This window comes from Cervus elaphus, chromosome 19 (assembly GCF_910594005.1).
Source record: "Cervus elaphus chromosome 19, mCerEla1.1, whole genome shotgun sequence".
Classification (NCBI taxonomy): Eukaryota; Metazoa; Chordata; class Mammalia; order Artiodactyla; family Cervidae; genus Cervus; species Cervus elaphus.
In genome coordinates, this window is record NC_057833.1 from 9,289,414 (window position 1) to 9,295,650 (window position 6,237).

General features: G+C 39.1%; 1 non-coding gene across 1 annotated transcript; it reads right to left on the minus strand.

Annotated features, from left to right (window-relative positions):
* Positions 1 to 4,506: 4,506 nt before the first annotated feature.
* LOC122676251 lies at positions 4,507 to 4,641 on the minus strand. Its single transcript, XR_006335522.1, has one exon. It is a non-coding gene; the product is annotated as a small nucleolar RNA SNORA70 (small nucleolar RNA).
* Between the last annotated feature and the right edge of the window lie 1,596 nt (positions 4,642 to 6,237).

Consider the following 6,237-nt stretch of genomic DNA (forward strand, 5'->3'; position numbering starts at 1 on the left):
TTTTTAGTTAATTCAACAAATATTTGTATTTTGCTTCTATAGCAGGCCGGGCACTATCCTGGGATACAGTAGTGAATACAGGATCCAGGATCCTAGGATACTGGTGAAACAGAGCAGGCACAGTTTCTGCTTTCATAAAACCTATTCCTTGATCTCATTTGTAAACTTGGGTTTAGTGCAAAAGGAGTACACAGAAATGTAATATTCTCACAAGAAGTTTATGGTGTATTACCATGACCAGCCAACCCAAGATCTCTCAAATAACAATACAATAGACAATGACTAACAAGTGATGTAAACAATTACTGCTGAGTTAAGGAAAATCACTGTCACAGACACTCATTGCTGGTCTAGGGGTTCTGCCTAGAACCCCTCTCCTTCTATGAACTGACCCCATCCCCACTCCATAGCCAGGATTTCAATGTGACCCTGACCCCAGGAACTACACACATCACCTACAATCATCTATAATCTAAAATGGATTATGATAACTGGTATAATTGAGTTGAAACCCAAATAGCAGCTAAGATTTTGCTGTCACTTGAGATGTAAAGAAAATTGACTTTAATCCCCATTTTTGTCTTGTGACTCATAAGTATCTTCAGTCACCAAGTTCTGTTCTGCTGATTGCTTTTTTTTTTCCTCTCTGCTTGGGGAGTGTATCTTTATTTCCACTGTTTTGAACCAAATAAACTTCTCCAAAGTAAGATAAAATCCTCACTCTCATAAGGACTTTAAATGTGTGGCATACTTTACTGAAGGCTTTAGGGATATAGATACGAATGTACGTCATCATTTAAACAGAGACCCTTAAATGGAACATTGATGTTCCTAACTTAGTGCTTTAGACTCCTCTGCCCTGTTACTTAGCTGTTTCCTCCAACCTCCACCTGCTCTGTTCAGCTCAGTTCAGTCGCTCAGTCGTGTCCGACTCTTTGTGACCCCATGAATCGCGGCACACCAGGCCTCCCTGTCCATCACCAACTCCCGGAGTTTACTCAAACTCACGTCCATCGAGTCGGTGATGCCATCCAACCATCTCATCCTCTTTTGTCCCCTTCTCCTCCTGCCCCCAATCCCTCCCAGCATCAGGGTCCTTTCCAATGAGTCAACTCTTCGCATGAGGTGGCAGAAGTATTGGAGCTTCAGCTTCAGCATCAGTCCTTCCAATGAACACCCAGGGCTGATCTCCCTTCAGGATGGACTGGTTGGATCACCTTGCAGTCCAAGGGACTCTCAAGAGTCTTCTCCAACACCACAGTTCAAAAGCATCAATTCTTCGGCACTCAGCTTTCTTTATAGTCCACATCTGTACATGACTACATGAAAAACCGTAGCTTTGACCAGACGGACCCTTGTTGGTCCACCCCCTCTACTCTACTCCCTGCAAACTCCTATTCTTATGCAAAGCAGTTGGGCCACATACTATATTGCCAGATCTTTGGCTATTCAATTATGTATTTGAGGATGAGCAAGACTTTCCTAAACAGAGGCAAATTCTTCCATAAAAAGTCGTGTTCCCTGTTAATGAGATTTTTTTAAAGCCCACTACAGACTAATAACCAAGTACTTTGAGGAGACTAAATTGATGTCCAAAGGGGAATTAACCATTGTCCTATTATATTTAACATCCAGGGTAGAGCAGATGGTCAATCAGTGTTTATTTAATTAGTTGTTAGATAATTAAATACTGGGGTGTCTGGTTTCTTTAGATGGCTTTGCATACTCAATCATTCAGTCGTATCTGACTCTTTGAGACCCTTTAGATTGTAGCCCTCCAGGCTCTTCTGTCCATGGGATTTCCCAGGCAAGAATACTGAAGTGGGTTGCCATTTCCTCTGCCAGGGGATCTTCCTGACCTAGGGATCACACCCTCATTTCCTGCATTGCAGGTGGATTCAGGGAAGCCCCCTTAGATGGCTCTACACTCTGATAAAAATCCTCTGACCTTAAAGGAAAGCCACAAAAGTTCTAATCCCTGAAAAAAGTTACAGCTCTTTTCATCCTAACTTAAGCCTTTAATATTGGGCTCCACTCAAAGTGTTTCTGTAGGAAACTCTGATTGATCTCCCTGATGTCAAGATTTAGATCAAGGCATGATCCAGCTTTTCTCTGTTCTCATGTTTTCTTTTGTCATCCCTCAGTAATTTGTCTTATCTTTTTTTTTTTCCTTTTTAGCTCTTATGGTTTTTTTTTAAACTTATATTAAAGTTAAAAATGTGCATAGTTTAAGAAGTCAAATAGTTTAATAGTTTAAGAAGTCAAATAGTCAAAATAAGTCAAAACTTATTATGAAAAACAGCAGTCCTCTAGCTTCCCAACCTATTCCCCACTCTCCAGAAGGAGCCATTTCCAGAATGTTTAGCTTTCTAAATAGCACACTTGTACTGATACTTTTTGATCTTCTTTTCTAACCATTATATCTTATTCTCCCACTATAGGAAAAGAAAAGCAACTTTTTCACAACCAACCCACCATTGCACACCTGTACACTTTCTTTTCCTCTCCCCCTGATATTCAGTGTTTATATAAACTCTTTTCACAGCTGAATCATGTAGTAAGCTCTGATAACATTTCCTTCTTGCATAGTTTTTGCATCCATGGAATTAGTTCCTTATTTTTTTTATTTCTTTTGTTTCCTTTTTTTTTTAATTTCTTTTGTTTCCTACATTCGTATCACTAACTCTACACCAAAACTTTATATAAGTTGTCCAAATTTGCTCCCTATACCTTGCTATAGATATTGTTTCTATTTCATCTATTGGAGGGAATTTCTCATGGGGTTTTCCAATAGGTTGCACTCTTTTCTTAGTGTAGAACTTTTGTTCCAGAATCCCTTCTCTTTTACCATGGGGATTTCCCTTCCCGTCTCTTCTTTCTTCCATATCTACCTTGGATGTACATAAAAATCATCTGGGGAAATTTAAAAGGCCCAGACCTCATCCAGACCAATTGCTTCGGAACCTTTGGAGATGGGCCTCCCCTTGTCAGTATTTCTTAAAGCATCCTGGTTGATCCAGTGGGCAGCTGTGAATGAGAAGCACTATTCTATCTGTATCATTCTTTGTTTACTTTCTAATTTTGGTGAAGCTCTGAGAAAGAGCACTTAAAAGATAGAATTTTGAGACATTTCTTATGGGTGATGCTTTCATTCTGCTTTCCATTTGACTTATTTGTCTAATGTAGAATTCATACTCAGAAATAATTTTTTCTCTAAATTTTTGAAGACATTGCTACACTCTCTCTCCATGTTGGTTTTGATAATTCTGAAGGTGTTCTGATTCTTACCCTTTTGTATACAACCTGTATTTTTCCCTCTAGATTTCTATAGGATCTTCCTTCTGTCCCCATATTTTTAATTTTTTTTAAATAATTGCCTTGGTGTGGATCTGTCTTCATCTATTTTCCTGCATATTCCTAGAAACTTTTAATCTTGAAACTTGAGTATTATAATTCTGAGAAATTGTCTTAAATTTTTTTTTTTATTAAAGACTTGATTCTTCTCTGCTTTTCCTCTGCTCTTTTATTCCAGAGTTCATATTTTTCAGGTGTTGGATTTTCTTGACCCATCCTCCACAATTCTTTACTCTTCTCTCCAGTTTTCCATTTCTAAGTCTTTTTGGTCTATGTAATGGGCTGAATTGTGTTCCCCCACATTCATAAGTCAACGTCCTATCTGCCAGTATCTCAGAATGTGACTGTATTTGAAGATAAGGTCTTTACAGAAATAACCAAGTTAAAATGAGGTCATTAGGATGGGACCTAATCCAATATGACTGGTGTCCTTATAAGAAGAGGAAGATAGAATACACACACACACAGAGGGAGAATGCCGTGTGAACATGAAGGTGGCCACTAACAAGTTGAAGAGAGATGCCTCAGAAGAAACCAAATCTGCTTATACTTCGATCTTCAACTTGTAGCCTTTAGAACTGAGAAAATGAATTTCTGTTGTTTAAGACACCCAGTCTGTGATACTTTGTTACGGCAGCCCTAACAAATTAATAGTCTGCCTTTCTCTACTTTATAGTATTAATTTTATCCTTTTCTTATATCTGTTATCACTTTTTTTTTGTTTCTGAGTTTTTTGTTTTTGACAGGAAAGTAGGATTTATTGGTGGACATGAGGAGGGGACAGAGCCAAGGCCCCCATCAGTGCAGGGCCCACCATTTGTGCAGGGGCCATGATTAAGGATTTGACACCAGAGCCATCTAAGATGAACTGCTTTTCTGCCATCATATTTTCAAACTTATTCACATTAAACTTAGTAAATCCCCACTTCTTGGAGCTGTGGTCTTCTGGTGGCCAGGAGACTTGAACTTGGCCTTGCAGAGGTCCTCCATCACATGCTCCTTGTTCCGCAGCTTGGTACAGATGGACATGATGGCTTGGCCAATGTGGACCCTGGCCACTGTACCCTAGGGCTTTCCAAAAATGCTGCACATACTTGTCTGGAGCCTAGATTTGGGACAGCATGCAATCAGACATGAATGTCCACTGGAAAGTCTTGTTGCCAAGGTCCCATAAGGAAACCGATACAGGCAGTAGGCTGCATACCCCACTGAGGAGGCTGCTGTTTGAGGCCATTGTGTCCTGGGCCCCCTAAAGGAAAAGAGCACGGTTGGCTTAGTTAGCTGCAAATATTTCTGAGGTTTGTTTTTTTTTTTTTAATATTCCTTTAATAATAGCATCTTGCTCACATTTCAAGGACATAATATCTTCTCTTATCTCTCTAAGGATATCAATGGTAATTTTCCTTTCTATGTTCTCACATTTATGCATAGTTTTAGTTTCCTTGAGTTGTCTCTTTTCGTGCGTGTTTTTTAGCCTTTATCTTTTTTGTTAAGATTCCTCAGGTATCTAATTATCTGCTCATCTTTTAAGAAAAAGGTAAAAAAAAAACTGTGAGTGATAGAAAGGTTTGTTGACTGTGGGCTTATACCCTTTGATCTTTAACCCAAGGGTTGAAAACTAGTCGACTGCAGACCATCTGAAACAAATGCATCTGCATTTTTTTTTCCTTCAATTAGAATTGTGTGCCTTTAGCTGTGAACGAAACCTTTACGTGCAAATCCCACCACTCCTTTTTGATTTAAGCTACTTGGAAGCTTGAAATTCTTACCTAATATCTTTTCTACTAGTCATATTCTTACTTACTGTTTAACCCAAGCTCGGATGTCTCTATCTCCATGATATCTTCTCTGATACCCTCAGGCTGATATAAACTTTACCTACAATGGATTTCATCACATTTCATTTCTCCATTAAAGCCCTCGCTATGGCCCTCCTTCATGTGATAGATACTTGATGTGTGGTTGGATACTCCATGTGACTGTCCTGTGGTGGCAAGAACTCTTTTTCAGGTGTGTTAGTATTTCATATAGAAACTTTGGTAAAAACTCAGGAAAAAGTTACTTGAAAATCTTTAAGCTCAATGGGGAGGGATGGAAAGGGGGAAAGGAGAATGGGAGAGCATAATCTGATGTTCTTTCTAGATCAGATTTGATATTCATCCCTGAGTATTTGATTATTAAAACCACGAGCTACAATTCCCCCCCAACCCCTCCCCAAAGTAAGCAACATGCCATACCAGGTGGAAATGTGGCTTTAATATTCTTCCAGATGATTGCACAGAGCTGATTCTGTTTCACATGATAGAACATTGCTCAAGCTGTAACAACAGAAAGAAGGAAAAAACACAAACTCCAACAAGCTAAATGAAAATGAGAATATTTCTGCCTATGGAGAGGTAATTTATCCTCATTTGTGATCATGTGCCCTTTCAGAATTCAAATCGGATAAAGCATAAATTTGGACACATCTTCGAAAATGCCCATGTATAATAAATCATAGTTAGTGGCAATATTTTGAAAGCAGTGTTCAGGTATCTGAGGCCTTAGCATTTTGACTGCTGTTATTTCACGATGGCCTCAGCTGTAAAGTGTCCTCAGAGTTCCTAAGGGGTATGAATTTTTGCTGTGCTTTCCATCCATTTCTACCTCAGGCTTTGGGAACACAATCTGCCCTTTCATCCTAGTCACATCCCATCTGTAACTTAACTTGTCTTTTTCGTTTCTTACTCAGATCCTCATGCTGGCCTAATTAAGCATCATTGGCTAACTCTTTGTTCCTATTAATCTTTCCTTCCCAGGACAGTTTGAACATTGTGGCTTTTAAATTATTGAGAGAGCTCTGGGAGTTACCAAATACAGACTCATTAATGTGAACAGTAAACA